This window comes from Sminthopsis crassicaudata, chromosome 2, assembly GCF_048593235.1.
Source record: "Sminthopsis crassicaudata isolate SCR6 chromosome 2, ASM4859323v1, whole genome shotgun sequence".
Classification (NCBI taxonomy): domain Eukaryota; kingdom Metazoa; phylum Chordata; class Mammalia; order Dasyuromorphia; family Dasyuridae; genus Sminthopsis; species Sminthopsis crassicaudata.
In genome coordinates, this window is record NC_133618.1 from 143,707,498 (window position 1) to 143,725,378 (window position 17,881).

General features: G+C 42.3%; 1 protein-coding gene and 1 long non-coding RNA gene across 3 annotated transcripts in view; one reads left to right on the forward strand and one right to left on the reverse strand.

Moving 5' to 3' along the window:
- The window catches only part of LOC141555003 (uncharacterized), an 18,056-nt gene continuing 175 nt past the window's right edge, over nucleotides 1–17,881 (reverse strand). The window contains exons 2-4 of one of the 2 annotated variants that reach the window (XR_012486041.1): nucleotides 13,645–13,807; nucleotides 4,293–8,242; nucleotides 1–291 (exon numbers count right to left, since the gene is read on the reverse strand). This is a non-coding gene — a long non-coding RNA (uncharacterized LOC141555003). Of the gene's footprint in view, nucleotides 292–326; nucleotides 1,399–4,292; nucleotides 8,243–13,644; nucleotides 13,808–17,881 lie in introns of those variants that run through there. The other variant, XR_012486042.1, reaches the window with a different exon arrangement.
- RHOBTB2 (Rho related BTB domain containing 2) overlaps nucleotides 16,762–17,881 on the forward strand; it is a 25,884-nt gene continuing 24,764 nt past the window's right edge. Inside the window, exon 1 of the mRNA XM_074287532.1 lies at nucleotides 16,762–17,356. The gene's annotated coding sequence lies outside the window, so the exon portion shown is untranslated. The remainder of the gene's footprint in view (nucleotides 17,357–17,881) is intronic.

A 17,881-nucleotide genomic window follows, 5' to 3' on the forward strand; every position in this document is an offset into this window, starting at 1 on the left:
TACCCTACGGTTCCCCCCCCCCCGATTTCTTATCTTGTAGGGGCACATTTAGCTAGAAGGTACCTGTCCCTCCATGGTTCTTGGTCAGTAAAAGCATCACCTCAGAACATTCATTGTATATTTGGTATGAATATTTAATCAAATGAAACAATCAGTAGAAGTTGTGCTCACTTTCCCTCTTCTCTGATGTCACTTGCACTTCAGGAGGGTTTCCTTCTTTTGGTTTCATGTTGCCCATGGAGGATTAGTCTCCATGCATTTAGTTTATTAGGATTGAAAAATTGGTGTCTTCTGTGGATTGAAGGGGGAGAATTTGAGAAATTATTTTTAATCCCTATTCTTTTCCAATAAATATTAACCAATTTGATAGAATCAAATAAAATTCTGTGTATAAGGACCCAGAGCTGTGAGCTACAGAACCTGAGTTCACGTGCTTAATTATAGAAGTTAACTAGAGACCCTCCATCCTTGTTCTTCATGATGACCAAGATGGCAGAGATAACAACTACATAGGAAGTCCCCCAATATATTTTTGAACCTTCAGACTAAATCTCTCATCCAAAAGGAGCAGGTGACCATCTTATGACCATTTTATGATCGCTTAGGTAACTGTGATAATTTGTACCATCTTCTTGTGCTTAACCTAATGAGAAACCTATTCAGCAGTGGAGATATTCCTTGCTTTGTTCAAGTTGTGACCCAGCTGACATGTATCCTTTTGCTTATTTTAGCATATGTGCCATATGTCAATCAATGGAATTATTTTGTGTTTGATATAGCTGCTCTTGAATGTCTGAATATCTAGCCCTAGAAAAATAGTGTCCTGGAAGGAGGGGGTATCACAAATTTGTGAGAAAAATTTGTTGACTCCCTTATTAGAGGGTACAATGAACCCTTTAATTAAAGTGCCATTGGCTCAGAGCTCTCTCTCAATCTCTTTCATTGGGTGGGATACCACAAAAATTACATTCAATAAAGGGAAGCACGGATTAAAAATTAGTTAGGTACTAGGTAATTTTAATGAATGGGTCAAAGGACAAATCATAGAAACAACCAATTTCATTGAAGATGATAATGAGACATACAAAAATCTGTGGGATGTAGTCAGTATTTTTTAAAATAGGCATCCAGGTCACCCGAGCAGTTTTGGCCTTGGTAAAGAACATTTTCTGAAGCTCAGTAGGAATAATTATTGCCATCTTCTTCCTATCTTATGCCTAAATAATGGAACATTGGCAACTTTATATCTTAAATGCTAAGTGTGAACGAGAATGTGAATCAGAGATATGACTAGGGGAAGTAACAGATACTTGGGGCACAACATAGAACGCAGAGAAATAATGGCTGGCATTTACATGGTGTCTGAAAGTCCTCAAGGACATTCTTCCTATTAGGATCCTGTATTAAAAAAAAAAAAACAACACTTTATGCTCACTTTACAGATGAGAAAAAATGAGGTCCAAAAAGTTTAAGTGATTTATTCATGTTCAGAGAGCCTATTAAGTATGAAATCAGGATTTAAATCAAGGCTTCTCCTGTCTCCAATTCCAGGACCCTTTATCCTACTGTTCCAAATGCAATGAGAATACTTTTTAATAGTCATCACCCAATTTTAACACAGGCTTAATGCCGAAATATAGTAGGTCCTTAATTACTTACCAACTGACTTATTAATAAAGTACTTTTTGTAATAGCAAAAATTTGGACACAATCAATGCTCATTGAACAAATTGTGGTTCATAGAAGTAATGGAATATTTCTGTGCTTTTAGAAATGATTTATGTGATGAATACAGAGAAGCATGGAAAAATCTACATAAACTAAAGCAGAGTAAAATAGCAAGAAAACAACATACACAGCAACTATATTGATATATAAATGGAAAGAACAACTTCATACCAAAAATCAAAAGTGAATGTTACAGAATTATTAAAAACAAGCATGGCATGAAAGAAGAAATATGACAAGATACTCCTAATCCACCCTTTTGTAAGGATGAAACATCCACAGGCTTTATATATTGCACATCTTTTCAGATTTTTTGAATATATTGATAATTGTACTGATTTTTTTCCTTTGTTTTTAAAATTGGTTTTTTATTATAAGGTATGGATCTCTGGGACAGGGAAGGAAAAGAATACTGAGGGAAACTATGACAACATTAAAAAAAAAAATCAAGTTTACTAAAAAAGTCCATCTAGGATCTCTAGGTCTTGTGTGTGTTTGTGTGTAAGAAATCAAATTTTATCTATTATAGTCTCCTGGAGGCTTTGCATCTTCACTGTAAGGCAACACAGAGAGCATAATTTTCAAAACCTTCTTGAAATCAGAGCTGTAATTGTGGTTGTTCAGTCCCATCTGATTTTTCATGACCCCATTTGTGAGTTTCCTGGCAGAGATATTCGAGTGGTTTACCATTACCTTCTCTAAGTCATTTTACATATGAGGAAACTGAGTCAAACAGGATTAAGTGACTTGCCCAGTCACACAGCCAGTACCTGTCCGAGAATGGATTTGAACTCAGGGCTTCCCGATTCCAGGCCCAGTGGCCCTTATCCACTATGCCATCTAGCTGCTGTAATTGGGGCAGGGTAAATCAGGCTTTGCCCTAAATTTTAGATGGCACATAAATATCATTTATATTCCTTCAACTGCATTACAACAATTGAGTTTACCTTCTCTGGGTGCCTAGGGTAACATCTTCCACATGATACTCCTCTCTCTTCTAACCAATTAGTTCTTTCTGGAATCTTCATTTTGGGAACCCAGACCAGCCACCTTCCTTCCCCAAACCTCTGGCCTTCCCCAACTTTCTCCTCAGTAAAAATCCCTTTGCTGGCCTTTCTCTGCCATCTTCTGCCACCTCAGGGATTGGCCCAGTCGAGCTTTGCTTCTGCTATGGACTTTGCCACTACCTCCTCAAAGGTCAGTTTCTTTCCTGGTTCTGTTTTTAAACTTCCTCTCTGGTGTCTTCTCCACAGAATGTCAGCTCCTAAGGGTCAAAGTCTCTTGACCTCTAAGAAGTCTTGATCTCTTTTTTTCTTGCTTATTCTATTTGTGTCTTCAGAACGTGGCCCAGTACCTGACACATAGTAAATACTTAATGTTGGTTACCCGCTTGCTGGGCCTGCTCCTGGCTACTATATGGCACATGTCTCCTTCCATGGCCACATTCCAAGTAAGTTCTCTATTGACTTCACTCGTGTCAACTCTTCCCTGTAGCATCCCATAACCTCTCTAAGACTGGGGATTTCTGCCTACAGGGTCTGGTGTCCCAAAATCTTTTTGTCTTCATGCCCAGGATCTCTTTCCAACCGTACCCTAAATTGAATTTGTCAAAAAAAAAAAAAAAAAAAAGCTTAGCGGTATGTTTCATACTGCCTACCCTGGGCTCCCAAGTTGCTAATTATTGCTTTGATGAGATCACACAAATGCCTCTTCCAGCATTGAAAAGAAGACAGGGGAAGGAAAAAGAAACAAAGGCCACAAAGTCACTTAAATGGAAGCTAGAAGAGCCTGGAAGATCATCTGGCCTCTGATAAACACAGCGAGTCACAATTGCAGTGAGCACAGATCATAATTTCAAGCCAGTGAACGTGGAGAGGAGTTGATTCTTAACAGAGATATGGTGGACATTAGATGGAACATAAGATACGACAGCTAGGTGACAATACAATGGATAGAGCTCTTGAGTTCAAATTTCATCTCATTTATTAGTTGTGTGACTATAGGCAAGTCACTTGGCCTCTCAAGAATGCTTCCTCCTCTGCAAAATGGGGACAATAATAGCACTTATGAGTATTAAATAAGATAACAAAACCTTTTGCAAACTCTAAAATGCTAACTAATATTATCATGAGGCAGCTAGGTGGCTTAATGGATGGAGCGCTGAAGTTAGAAAGACCTGAGGTCAAGTCCCGCCTCAGATATGTGCTAGTTCTTAGATCCTGGGCAAGTCACTTAATCTCATTTGCAAAGTACTCCAGTATCTTTGCCAAAAAAAAAAAAAAAAAAAAAAAACCCAAAATGAGATCACAAAGAGTTAGATGTAACTGAAAAAATGACTGAACAACAGCAAAAGTATTGATTTGTCTAATTTTACTTCTTTGTTACAAGGGTAAGAACAGCTATATAGGAAGAATAATCATCAATGGAAAAACAGCAATATTAAAAAGCATTGTTAAGACATTTATATTAAATATAAAAATGTGTTCTGCAAAAAAAATTAAATATATACATATATGTATACATACACACATATGTTTTAAACAGAGCTATGCATCTCATTTTACCTTTTCTCTCCAGACAGGGGAAGTATTTTTGTCTTATTGATGGGGCCCGAGGTCAGCCATCTATTAACAGGAAGGAGAAAGTTTGGAACCAGTCTCTTCTATCTCCCAATTCTTTTTCGATTTTCTTTTCTCTGAACTCTCAGGCTATGGCTGGATCCCATATCTTTGGTCAGTTTGTGGCTGAACCCTGCCTTTTCTTCTGCCCTATTCCTTTCTCCAGTGTTGTATGTGGCACCCAGGACAAGCAGCATGAAACCTATAAGCCTTAACAACAAAGACCAATTCTGTTGAACTTAATTCCCAAATTGTTATATTTCTATAGATCTTACATTTCCACTCAATAAGCTCTGCCTACTCCCATTTTACCAAAGGAACACTAGTCAGATCCACAATTTCCTGAAGTTTAACTAGCCTCCTTTCCATGCCTACTTTCCTCTGATTTATCAATATAACTTCTGCAAATCTTTTTTTTAAACTAGTTTTAGGAAGTTTCTGAGGCCTTAAAGGGGCTACATATGGCCAAGAATTAAGAAGTTAACTGCCCTTGGGAGGTAGAGCTAGAAATATCTCATAGAATCTCAATGCTGAAAAGAGCTTCAGAGTCCAACCCATATTTGAACCTATATTTGTCAGTGTAAAGACTGACACTTCTAATGATTAGGAAGTCCTTCCCTGTGGTGAACTGAAATTTGCCAATACTTCTCCCACTCCAACCCAGTTTTCTTTTCCAGCTAAGCAGCCACAATTACTTTGGTTAATATAGCAGTTTCCCATTCCTAGGGCACAATGCCCCAGAGCTACAGATAATTGATCATGAGAGCAGCTGAACAATTGCATCCCATACTAAACTTCTATTAATGCTTTCTCACCCCTAGTGTCTACTCTCTCCTCCCCTCTCCCCTCAAACTTTTTGTCCTATCTCTACTTTAGCTTACCTCATCTTTACTAAACTCTTAATTTTAGGTTAGTATCCAGGGGTTCTCAAACTACAGCCCGCGGGCTAGATGCTGCCCACTGAGGATGTTTATGCCGCCTGCCAGGTTATGGCAAATGGGCTGAGAGGCAGAGACAGTGTGAGGTTTTGTTTTTACTATAGTCTGGCCCTCCAACAATCTGAGGAGCAGTGAACTGGCCCCCTATTTAAAAAGTTTGAGGACCACTGATTTATCCTAGACTAATTAAAAAAATTCCCCCTAACCATAATGCATTCTTTACCTCTTATTCTCATAATTGCCTTCTGAAATGCTACCCCCTCTCCATATTTATAATTTTTAAAAACCCATCCAAATAGTTTAAATAAACTGCCCAAGATCCCTTGGATCTCTATTCTCACTTTTCCAGCCCATTTGAAGTCAGCCCCTAACTAATTATGCCTTCAATATTCTATTCTGTTCTGGCAAGAAAGTGGATTGAGTGAAGAGACTGAAGGGCTTGGAGTACATAAGATCTGAGTTCAAATATAACATGACTCACTAGCTTTGTGACCCTGGACCATAGTCACTTATTTCACTTCCTTGTCTGTAAAATGAGTTAGAGAAGGAAATAGCAAACCATTCCAGTATCTTTGCTAAGAAAAATACAAATGGGGTCACAAGAAGTCAGACTGAAATTACCTAATAACAAGAAGCTCCTACTAAGGGTTTTTTAGCTAAAGCTCTTTACTAGCCTCTGGAGATTCAAAGCTACAAATGACAAAATTACTAAATAAGCTTATATCCCTGTTGGGTTAGGGTGGAAGTTGGGAAAGATACAATCTGCTCCCTGATAAAAGTATAATCTAATCTCCCTTGACCAATCTCCGAATCTCTATAAATTACTTTTTCCCTAGAGCCTAAGGATGCTATTTTCCTTTCTTTAGAAAAGGGGGGTATTTTGGGGGAGTATTTGATGTATTGAATATTTTTCCCAGTTACATTCAAAAAAATTTTTTTTACATTTTAAAATTTTTTGAGTTCAAAGTTCTCGTTCTTATTCTCATTCACAATTTAAAAACCACATGTGAAGTTATGCACAACATTTTCATAAAGGTAAAGTTGTGAAAGAAAGCATAACTCTCCCACCCTAATGAAAATAAAAACCTTCAAGAAAAATTAAGCTAAAAAAAGATAAAGAGAAAATGCTTCAACCTGTATTCAGACAAATAGGTTCCTTCTCTGTGTATGTATAAGTTTTTTTGTTTTTGTTTATTGTTTTTTTATCATAAGTCCCTCAGAATAGTCATGGATTATTGTACTGCTGAGAATAACAAAGTCATCCCAGAACATTACTATTATTTTGTATACAGCACATTTTTCACTTTGCTTGAGTTCATGGAGGACTTTCCAGGTGATTTTTTTTTTCTGAGAGCATCTTGCTCATCATTTCCCATAAAACAATATTCCATCACAAATATATACCACAGTTTATTGAAACATCCCCCAGTTGGACATCCCCTTCATTTCCATTTTTTCACCCTAAGAAGAGAGCTGCTATGAATATTTTTTCACACAAGTCTTTTTTAATCTCTTTTAGTATTCATGCCTAGTAGTGGTATTGTTAGGTCAAAGGATTTTATACCCTTTTACCATTTGTAACATGCCCTCCTGGCACTTACAATTACCAGTCTGTCCAAGGCCCAACAGAGTACCTTTGACCACTGACCTTTTGCAGTGTCAACTCTACCCGGCTCGCCTCCTCTGAGGCCTTCAAAGGTCTCTGGCCACGATTTATTGAATAGTAGTTTAATAACCGGTAGTGCACTCAAGGACAACCACATGTAATCTTAAAAGCCTTTATTATACCTACTCACATAATGCCCTTAACTCCCTAGTGAACACCTGGTCTGAAGACCCACATGTTCACTACCAAACTCCTTACCTCTCGGCTATCAATCCACTTGGCTTGGCTACCCCAGGTTAGGGAGCCAGGTTAAAGAGAATTTATAACCCTTCAATTTATAACCCTTTGGGCACAATTTATCATCAACTGGGCATGATTCTTATTTTTTATAAATTTGACTCAGTTCCCTCTATGTTTCAAAAATGAGGCATTATCTGAGAAACTTGCTGTATTTCTTCCCCCCTCCCCCGTTTATTCTCTCTCTCCTTTTACCCTGTCCCTCCTCAAAAATGTTTTGGTATTGAGCACTCCCTTTCCCAATATGCTCTTTTATCCCCTTCTCTCCCCTCCCTTCCCATATCCCATTCCCTTCTTATGTACCTGCAGGGTAAAATAACATAATGAGTATTTATGTTATTTCCTCTTTAAGTCAATTCTTATGAGAGTAAGATTCATTCTCTTCTCCACTCCTTCCCCTCTTCCCCTCCATTGTAAAAACTTTTCCTTGCCTCCTTTTTTTTTTTATGGTAGTTAATTTGCATCTCCCTTTCCCTTTCTCCCAATACATTCCTCTCTCACCCCTTAATTTCTTCTTTAAAAAAAATATCCCTTCATATTCAACTCATGCCCATGCTCTCTATCTATATATACTCCTTCTAAATGCCACAATAATGAGAATGTTCTAATGAGTTACAAGTATCATCCACCCATAGGAATGTAAACAGATAAACCTTATTAAGTCCTAGGGATGCTGTTTAGATAGTGAGACTTATCTAAATATCTCCATTGATCCTGGTGTGGAAGAACTTAGTAGATAGTTCCCTTCCCCTCAGGAGTCTGAGTGATTTTTCATTTGCAGGTCACAAGTCCCTGTGATCTATGTATTTAAGCACCCATGATTGCTTTTTTCTCTTCCACTGATTTTGAAGTTCCAGTTTTTAACACTTCCTTGAAAATGATGCAAGCCAGCTGGAGCTGTATCTTTGAAAGTGGTTACTGTTTCCAGGTTCAAATGTGGGGAGTGAAAAGAACTACATGAGGAATCTCAGAGACCATGACCAGTGCCGCTTTGAAATCGAGGCACTTTGGAGAAGAGACAGCTGGATGACGGTGCAGTGGAAGAGGTCCTGAAGCTAGAAGAGAAATAAAGAGGTAAAGACCAGGAGCCAAAAGTAAAAAATCTACAATTGCCGAGACTTCTAGCAAGTGTGAATTCTATCAGGGAGGTAAGTGAGGAAATCAATTTCCCTCACTATCTTCTCACTTTCCCTTGTTGATTCTAATCAGATCTGGATAATCTTTACCATAATCCTTTATCATTAGAGCGAGCCTTGGACTAGTATCAGTCACTTTTTAACTATGTTATCCTGGGCAACTTACTTAACCACTGATTTCCTTAGTTTCCTCAATTATAAAATGGGAATAATAATAATAATAACATTTACCTTCCAGGATATTATTGTAAAGATCAAATGAGCTAATATTTGTAACTTAGCATAGTACCTTGCACATATCTAAGTGCTTAATAGATGCTTGTTTCCTTCCTTTTTTTTTCCCTTTCCTTCCTTTCCTTTTTTCCTTTTTTTTTTCCTCCTTTCCTTCCTTTTTTCCCACTTTCCCCTCTCTTACCACGTTGGATGATCAGTAATGAAAACTAAGAGGAGATATAGGAAACATTTTGAAGGCATATGCCTTTTTTTTTTCATTCACCCCACACACTTTATTCTATGTAATCACTGTATAAGTGTCTGAATTTTGTAAATGCAGGGGACCATGAACAAGAAGAGAGCCCAAATGAGATAATGCAGGTTTATGAATAATGTACAAATAATAAGATGTATTTTAGCATTTTAAGCTATCTTGCAGGGTTTATGAGGATCAAATCATTTGTTCAATAAATAGTTATTAAGTGTCAGCTATATGCCAGGTACAGTGCTTATCCCTGGGGATACAAAAATAGAAAAGATAACATATAAACAATGTGATGTACAAGATGATAAAAAGTAAATAATTAAAAAAAGAAAACCACTGGAATTAAGAGTAGTTAGGGAAAATTAGGGGCAGCTATGTGGCACAGTGCATAAAGTGGCAGGCCTGAAGTCAGGAACTCTTTCTGAGTACAAATGTGATCTCAAGACAGTTATTAGTTGTGTAATACTGGGCAAATCACTTAACTCTATTTGCTTCAGTTTCCTCATCTATAAAATGAGCTGGAGAAAGAAACATAAATCATTTAATTATCTTTGCCAAGAATAAGGTCACAAAGAATCAGACACAACTCTTAATGACTGGGAGAAAAAAGGCTATTTCATCATGTTCGAGAATGGTGAAGGAAAGAAAGTAACAGAACCACTGAGGAAGAGGGAGTTCACAGAAATTAGGTATGGGAGGGGCTGGAAGGAAGGAAATAATTTAGAACTTAATTTTAAAAATGAACTTATAAATAATGGGAAATCGGGAAGGTAATAAGCATTTATTAAGTACTTTTTATGTGGCAGACACTGTGCTAAGTTCTTTTTAAATATCTTCTCCCCCCCCCCCCCCAGGCTGGGGTTACGTGACTTGCCCAGGGTCACACAGCTAGGAAGTGTTAAGTGTCTGAGACCAGATTTGAACTGGGGTCCTCCTGAATTCAAGGCTGGTGCTCTATCCACTGTACCACCTAGCCACCCCTAAGTATCTCATTTGATCCTCATAATTCTGGGAAGCAGGTACAATTGTCATCCCCATCTTATAGTTAAGTGACTTTCTCAGAGTCACACAGTTACTAAACAGAGGCCCGGTATAAGGTCAGATTCACTGTGCTACCTAGCTGCTTATTTCATTTCATTGGCTAGATTAATTTCTCCCTGCCAAAGGTAGATTAATCCAAACTGCTTAGAACCACTAGAAAAGAATGGCTTTGGGAATGGAAGTACAGTTTGGATATTTGCAGGTTGAATGACCTTTGGTAGACAATAGATAAATATATTTTGTGTTAGTGAGAAACTGGCAGCGTCAGTAGGCTGGTGGATTAAGTGGAGTCTATTTAGTGAACAATTCAGATATTTCACATGCTCCCTAAATATGCCTTTTTGAAGCCTGAAGGAAGTCAATGTCACGAATGCCACAAATAAGGGGATTATGAAGGTAGAGGAGAAGGGATAAAACCTTTTTTAGCTCAGTGGTTCAGATACCACTACAAGAAGAAATAACCAATAAGCTAAATTTTGAAAGAAAGATAAGGAATCACCTGAAAAGGAGGGAGGATAAGGAGTGTTCTTTTCCAAGTAGAAGACATGGCAGATTTGAGAGATGCAAAGTCTGGTTTAGAGAATAGCTAATTTGACTAGTGGAATGTGTTTAGGAAGTTTTGTGAAATACTGCAGAAATACAGATTGAAGAGAGATTATGAGGGCTTTAAATACCAGCCTAAGGAGTTTTTGTTTTATTTTGAAACACTGGGAAGGCCTGAAGGCTTTTGAGCAGTCAGTAAATAAACAGTCATCAAGCATCACTTATTTACCCTACTTTGATAAATGCTGAGGGATGGAGGGGAAAAGAGATAAGGGGGAAAGAGATGAAAGAAAAAAAAAAAAAAGTCAATCTATACCCTCAAGGAGTCTAATGGGAGAGTCCACAAGCAAATAATTTAGTACAAACAAGTTAAATACTGAATAGGAAATAGAAGTAGGAAAGCACTAGAATTAGGAAGAGCTGGGAAAAGTTGCCTATAGAAGAAGTAATTTTAATTGAGGCTGAAAGGAAGCCAGTAAGCTGAGAAGAGGGCTCTGGGATGGAATTTCTTATTTTTTGAACAGGAAGGAATCTAATGTCATTGGGTGAAAGGAAAAGTATGGAGCAGGCTGGGGTAATCTGGGTTTTGAAGGGCTTTGAATGTCAAAAGAATTTTGTGTTTGATTCTGGTGTTGATAAAAGAGCAATTGAAATAAATTGGAGTACTGTGGGGGAGGTTAACATGAACAGATCAGTGCTTTAGGAAAATCACTTGTGTTTGAATGGAGGATGGATTGGAATGGGCAAAGATTTGAGGCAGGCAAGACCCACCAGTAGCCCACCTCAATAATGCAGGCATGAAGTGATGAGGGTCTGCACCAAGTGGTAGCAGTGTCAGAGGAGAGAGAAAAGGGCATATTTAAGCAAAGGTCAAGTTGAGAGTTCTTGGTACCAGATTGGATATGGGAGGGAGCAGCATAATGAGGATGGTATGTTTATTGTGAGCCTGAAGGCCCAGGTGGAAGATGGTGCCCTGAATCCAAGTTGTAGAAAGGTCAAGACAGAGTTTAAGAGAAAAGATAATGAGATCTATGCTTTAGGAAGATTATATTAATAGTTTGTATGAAGGATTGTCTGGAGAAAGGAAAAAAAAATAGAAAATCTGGTTGCTCATTCCTAGTCCCCATTCCTAGCCCCCTCTACTTGACTGCTTTCCTTAACAGTCTTATCTACTAAAGGGAGTTTTCTTGTTCAAGGAATACAGGAACTCTGGTTTTCAACCTACACAGTATACTTTTGCCCAATTGACTTTATTTTTCAGAATAACTTGTGTTCACTCACTCTCCATTGTCTTCCAGCACTCATTCCTTTCCTATAACAGAAGTTTACTTAGTATGGGGACCATGGAAGCTCAAAACAGTTTGATTCATGATACAGACTCAGATTCCCTTTGTAGCCCGGTCCTATCTGAGCTGGCAACCTACATAGAAGACCTAAAAGAGAGTGGGGCTGCTCTCTGTGAAGATATGATAGTATAATTAACAGTGACCTCTGGACTAGGAAATTGCCATTTCCCTCCCCTAATCCTCAAAGTTTACAGTGATTTAAAGGGCAGGCCAAAATCTCATCCATCCTTGCCAGAGGCAAGGCAGAATAGGCAGAAACTCTGCCTTTGTTGGCTGCTGTCTCAGAAATTTGTCTCCTGGGCAGAGGGTTGGAGTGCCATGAGCCTTAGGTTCTTTAGGGAAAGGGGAAAGTGTCAATAGAAGGCAAATTTGCCTATAGGGAGATACAGAACTTTAGTGAGCTTCCAAGTGCTATAATATCTACTAAGAGGTTACTGTTTTCACCTATACCAAGGGCTAAATTTAGAGAGCACATCTAAACTTTTAATTTCAAGAGTTCAAGAAAGAAAAAGGGTCAAATTAGCTTGCTTTGAGTCTAAACTATAGAGTCACAAAAACATGAACTTTTGTTATGACCAATAAAATAGCTTTTCCTTGACATTTCCAAGACGACCCCTGGGCCTCCTCTTCCTAACTTGGCTGTTTTCCTGTCCCTAAAGGTATTGCAAATAGTGAGATGGAGAAAATTTTTCTTAGGGCTCAGGGATATGTCCAGAGGTGACTAGAAGCTGTGATACTAGACTCTAAGAGAGTGATTGCAAATCCAAGTAGAAGGGGACATGTTTAAATGCTGAGAGGAAAGAGTAGGTGGGAAAGCAAGGAACAAAGAGGAACCAACATTTGTTACTCCATAATAAATGAGGAGGGAGCAGTAACCAAAGTACTTCTGGTCAGAAACTTTATGTTTTTAGCTGCTGAGCAGCACAGTTTTCAAGCTGCAATTTAGATGAGTCTATACTTAGGACTATCCCTGAAGAGGGACCAGAATCAGCCCCCCTCCCCTGTTTCTTGCCTCATCTGATAGGATGTAATAGTGGTAGATAGTTTCATAATCTAAAGTAGGCAATTGTTTTTTACTAAAGCTTTTTATTTTCAAATCATATGCACAGATAATTTGATCCTTGCATAGCCTTGTGTTCCAAATTTTCCCCTCTTCCCCTAGATGGCAAGTAATCCAGTATGTTATACATGTTAAAATATATATTAGTTCCAATATATGTGAATATATTTGTACAATTATCTTGCTGCACAAGATCAGATCAAAAAGGAAAGAAAATGAATAACAAAATGCAAACAAAAAAGAACAAAAATAGTGAGAATGTTATGTTATGATCCACACTCAGTTTCCACAGTCCTCCCTCTGGGTGTAGATGGCTCCCTTCATCACAAGATCATTGAAACTGAAAGCAGGCAGTTTTTAATTTTTTTTTTTTTTGCACCTCTTGGATAGTCTGATGAAACCTATTCATCCCTTCTCAAACAAACAAACAAAAAAACCAAAACACTTTTACAAAAATCATGATTGATGGAAAAACAAGTTTTAGTAATTGGTTAGTGAAAATAAAAATGTGATTTTTCATCACCCAAGGTCGTGGACCTCCTAAACTATTTGGGTCCATAGACTGTTTTAGAGTTCCTGCTCAAGGGAATATTTTGCAGTCAGCTAGGGAAATGTGAGACTTGGGATAACAAAGCAGTGTGTTTCTTTTTGGTGGTTTGACCCCTTTTGTCTTAAATTTGTTTTGCTCTGTTCTCTAGACATCTAAACCCCCAGATCTAAACCTCTTAGGATTCCTATAAGCTGAGAAGTAAAAAGCATCCCTTATCTGTGCTCCTTCCTCCAACAGTTCCCCCGTGGTCAATACATCACATTGGATGAAACCGGAAGGATGAAATCCTAGCTCAAGTCTTACCTTGATTTGCTCCTGTACACCCTTCTCTGAGGCTTTTTGATAGGAAGAGACTGATTCTGGTTAAGTCCATGAGGCTAGTTCCCCCAGCCTCAGCAGGAAGCCCCCTCTTCAAGGAGAAAGGACAGTCTGGTACTGAAAGTTGCAGTCACAGCAGGGTTCTGATCTGGATAAACATATTAGAGTTAGGGGCGGAGCTGACTCAGGAATGAGACCCTGCTCACAGCTGCCAAGAACTTTGCCCAGCTAGCTGCCCCAGGCAAATTCTGCTCCCCTGGAGCCAATAAGCCAGATCACGGGGCAGGGCATTATTACCCTGTGATCCAGTAGGAGAAGGGAACTCAAAAATTGTAGCCCTGATGATGCTGGACTTGGGAAATTAAATTGCAATTATGATCTACCCCATGGAGCTATCAGCTTTATTCCAAGCAGAGATTTGGGAAGGACAGGGAAGAGAGGGAAGGGGAAGAGGGAGGCCAGGAGATTTGTAAGGGGAAGGTGAACCAAACCACATACAAGCCCCTCTCATGCCTGACTTTGAAGATAATCTAACCTAACAAAAAACAGAGTTATTTCAGTGGTTGCCGAGGTGGTTTCTGCTGTGGCGATAGAAGCTCTTGCTTTATGGGTTATTTAGGTGCTGGATGTCGGGTCAAGACAGGGCGAGGTGAAGCTTCTGCTGAAATATGGATCTTTTGGAATAGCTCTTCTCCTGCGGTATGAAGGTTATAGAGCATTGGGGAGAGAGGAATGCAAGTCAGATTTGGGTTTGATTATTTAGGCTGTTGAATTGTCTCTTGCAGTTTAGGCTGGATTTTGCCTTGGCCTTTGATGTTGTCTTGAGATTCAGAAGGGGAGGGAAGGGGAGGAGTAAGGGTGAGGGAACAGTCTTGGCTGGGGCTGGGGAGTGAAAAAAGTGTCACAGCAGCCAAAAGCAGGGTGTATGGAATGAAGACGAGTTCAGAGGCTGCTTCAGAGGCATCTTCTGGTCTGCATGGCAACAGGGATAGATGAGACCTGTAGCATCTTGGCTGCGGATGCAGAGCTCAGTCTAAAGGTGATGCTGGGAGGAACCAGGAGGCTGTTTGGAGGTTAGAAGGTAGAACTAATGATCTCTTAAGTTTTCTGCTCTTGAATCCTCTGATCCGATCAGAGTTTGAGAAAAAAAAAAATGTATGAGGTGGTCTGGGGATTGAAGGGGGAAGGAGTTTATGTTGCAAGGGTTACCCAGACTCAGAGACAATGACTGTTTTATGTGGGGTATGAGATAGGATGGGAAGGGGGAATGGGATGGTGGTGGTAGTGGTGCTGCATGGAATTCTAAATGGAAAATCTTGTAAGATGGGAGTGATTGAAAACAATTGTGAAGTAGTTGAGGATTGTAAGGAGGAACTAACTGACCATATTAAAGATCAGAGGTTGGAAGTCAGGAAAACTAGAGGTCTGATCAAACTGTTCTTTCTTTGGTCGAGAGGGGTCTGGGTCTGACTTGGGGCGGGTTCCATAAAAGTGAGAATACCACCAAGCAGCACCTGCATTTTGTCAACAATCCATCCCCTCTACCAAATCTGAAACCTTACAGGGGCAGGACTTCCCTTCTTGTTTCCAAACTCCAAAACTTTTTGTTTCCTCCCCTGCCCTCGGACCATCTTCTGAAGTCTGGCAAGGACGGTGGCAGAGCGAGGGAACAAAAGGTCTGCCCTAAGGGACTTCAAGCTGCACTTTTACGTGACTTTGGAGGAGGTTCAGCTTCCTGCTCTGCCCCCACCCCTTCCCGACGGACCGGACTTCAGCCTGGAGGGAAACCAGTGGGGTATCTGGAACCAGAAGGAAACCCGCTGTTTACCAGAAATGCTCTGCCCTCTCTGGTGGATGCAGGGGGATAGCCTGAGCCTAGAGGATCATTCGGAACTTCTGAGACCATGGCGACTCCCGCTGTCACCACTTGGGGGGAGGGGCTACTAGTGGACGCTCAGTTCCTTTCTACTTGGGGAGAGGGATTTATCTGAATGGGTGAGACCTGTGTGTGGAAGGATTAAAGTCACGTGAACATCACCAAGCCCGGAGTAGATGTGGGGGAGTGATGTCCGAGGTCGGGCGCTTACTCGGCGGGATTCTCAGTCGGAGTTAATGTGCAGTCAGACGGCCGGGATCTGGGCGCACTCTTAGGAATGACCGCGATGGGTAACGCCGGGTCTGTACGTGGCAGTGTTCTTGGGAGACCCGACAGCCTCACTGAACTTCCTCTGTTCTCTCCACAAAGAACATTTACGTTTAGGAGAACCCAGGAGGACCAGAGTTGCTTTATTTAAGCTGGAAGCGTTCTCTAGTTCTCAAACCCTAACGGACTTTTTAATGGGGAACCGGACCGGGGCCGAGGACTGGGCTGGCGCAGCCCATTGTAAAGGCCCCTTGCGTAGACGGCAGGGCATTCGTGAACTCGAACGGGAAGGCCAGACCACGGCCTTGTTTTCACTGACCACACTCCATTTAAACATGTTGGGTAGGGGCCTTAGCGTCACCGGGCCGCCGGGGCCTGTGTGACAGGAGATCGGGAACCTCTGGAGAAGCAGCTGCCTGCCTGAGAGAGGAACCGAGGGGGGAACAGAGGGGGCTGTAAGGAAGGGGGCGGAGAGGGTGGGCAGCGAGGACAGAGGGCCCGGGGGCCCGGGGAAGTGAGACGTAGGCGAAGGTTCGGGGACAAGCCGTGGGCCTAACTGCCAGTTCTTGTGCTCGGTGCCAGCGAGGAGGGAGACCAAGCCCGGCTCGCCAGTTCTGCAGCCGTTTCCTCGGCCCGGCCAGCAGCGGGGGTGGAAGAGGCGGAGATGCCCTCCTCGGCGCGGCCGGAGGGCTCCTGAAACCCAGAGAGCCGCTCGGGGAAGCAGGTGACTGGAGGCTGAGCCGCGCCGGCCGGGGCTGTTTCTCCCTGGGCGCGAGAAGGCGGAGTTGGGGTGGGGGGGAGCGGTGAGCGAAGTGGGCGGGAGCATCCAATCCCTTTCTCCGTTCGCTCCCATTCTCTCTCCCCCTCCCCCACCTCTGCACCAATGGAGACGCACAATGGGCGGACCCGTCGCAGCCGCCGTTTCTGGGTGTGATTTTTTTTTTTTTTTTTTTTTTTTTTTTTTGTGAATGGAAAAAAGGAGGTCGCCCGGCAGGTCCCGAGACTGCAGCACAAGGCAGCTTCGCTGCGCCGTCACCGCAACCGGAGTGGCCCCGGGCGCGGACCAGCCGTTGCAGCCTCGCCCCTCCCTTCCTCCCCCTCTCCCTCCCTCTCCCTCTGCTCTCGGCGGCCGGAGGAGGGAAGCGGGCTAGGCCGGGCAGTGACCGATCGCGCAGCGCCGGGACCCCCGCCCGGGGCCCGTGACCCGGAGCGCCCCGCGGCGCCGCCGCCGCCGCCCATGACCCCGAGCGCCCCGCGGCGCGGCCGCTACTCCCCATGAGCCCGAGCGCCCGGCGCCCGCGGAGATGCTGAGGGGACGCGAGAGGCCGCGGCTGCAGTGCCCAGCGCGCGGAGACCGCCCCGCCGGCTCCGCCGCCCAGCCGGGCCCGGCCGGCCTGCAGTTGGGGGCCAGCCTCGTCTAGGAGCGCTCTGGGGCCCGGCCGCCGCATCCTACCTGCACGCGCTGGAGCGACCCCGCCACCTACTAAAATGAGTGTGTTTTGCAGGACGAGGCGTGATCCTTGCCCTCCACATTACCCAGTCACATGTAGCGGTGTAAGTAAACGATTAATTCATTTTCCTGGCCGTGGCCGCAGAGCCAGCCCTCCCACCTTCCCCGGCCTCCCCTTTCCCCCACCACCTCCCCTCCCCCGCTTCGCATCTCGGGTCGCTTCCTCCCTTCGCCCCCGGTTCCCCAGCACTGTTGCTTGGTTGGGCGGGTAGATCTCTCGGGTGGGGGGGAGGGGGTGTGGAGCCACCTTTTCCGGGTTTTGTAGAGAAACGGAGCCGCCTTTACTCCGTTGGTGCTGGTGCCGATTCTCCTTTATTTATTTCGTGTGTGTGCGTGTGCAAGATAGAGCTTCCAAAAAAGAAAGAAAAGAAAAGCGATATTTTGTAGCAGTCAGCCGGATTCTATCTAACGGCCGGCCTAGAAGCTCAGAGCTTGCACCTCGGCATTCTCCTGCACCTAAAAATGTTGGTGGCGTTAGTTTTTTCTTGTACTGTTTTTTTTTCCTTCTGAAATATGTTAGAGAGTTCTGGGCCCAGCCTCCCTGTCAGAATGTTGGGCGCATCTCCATC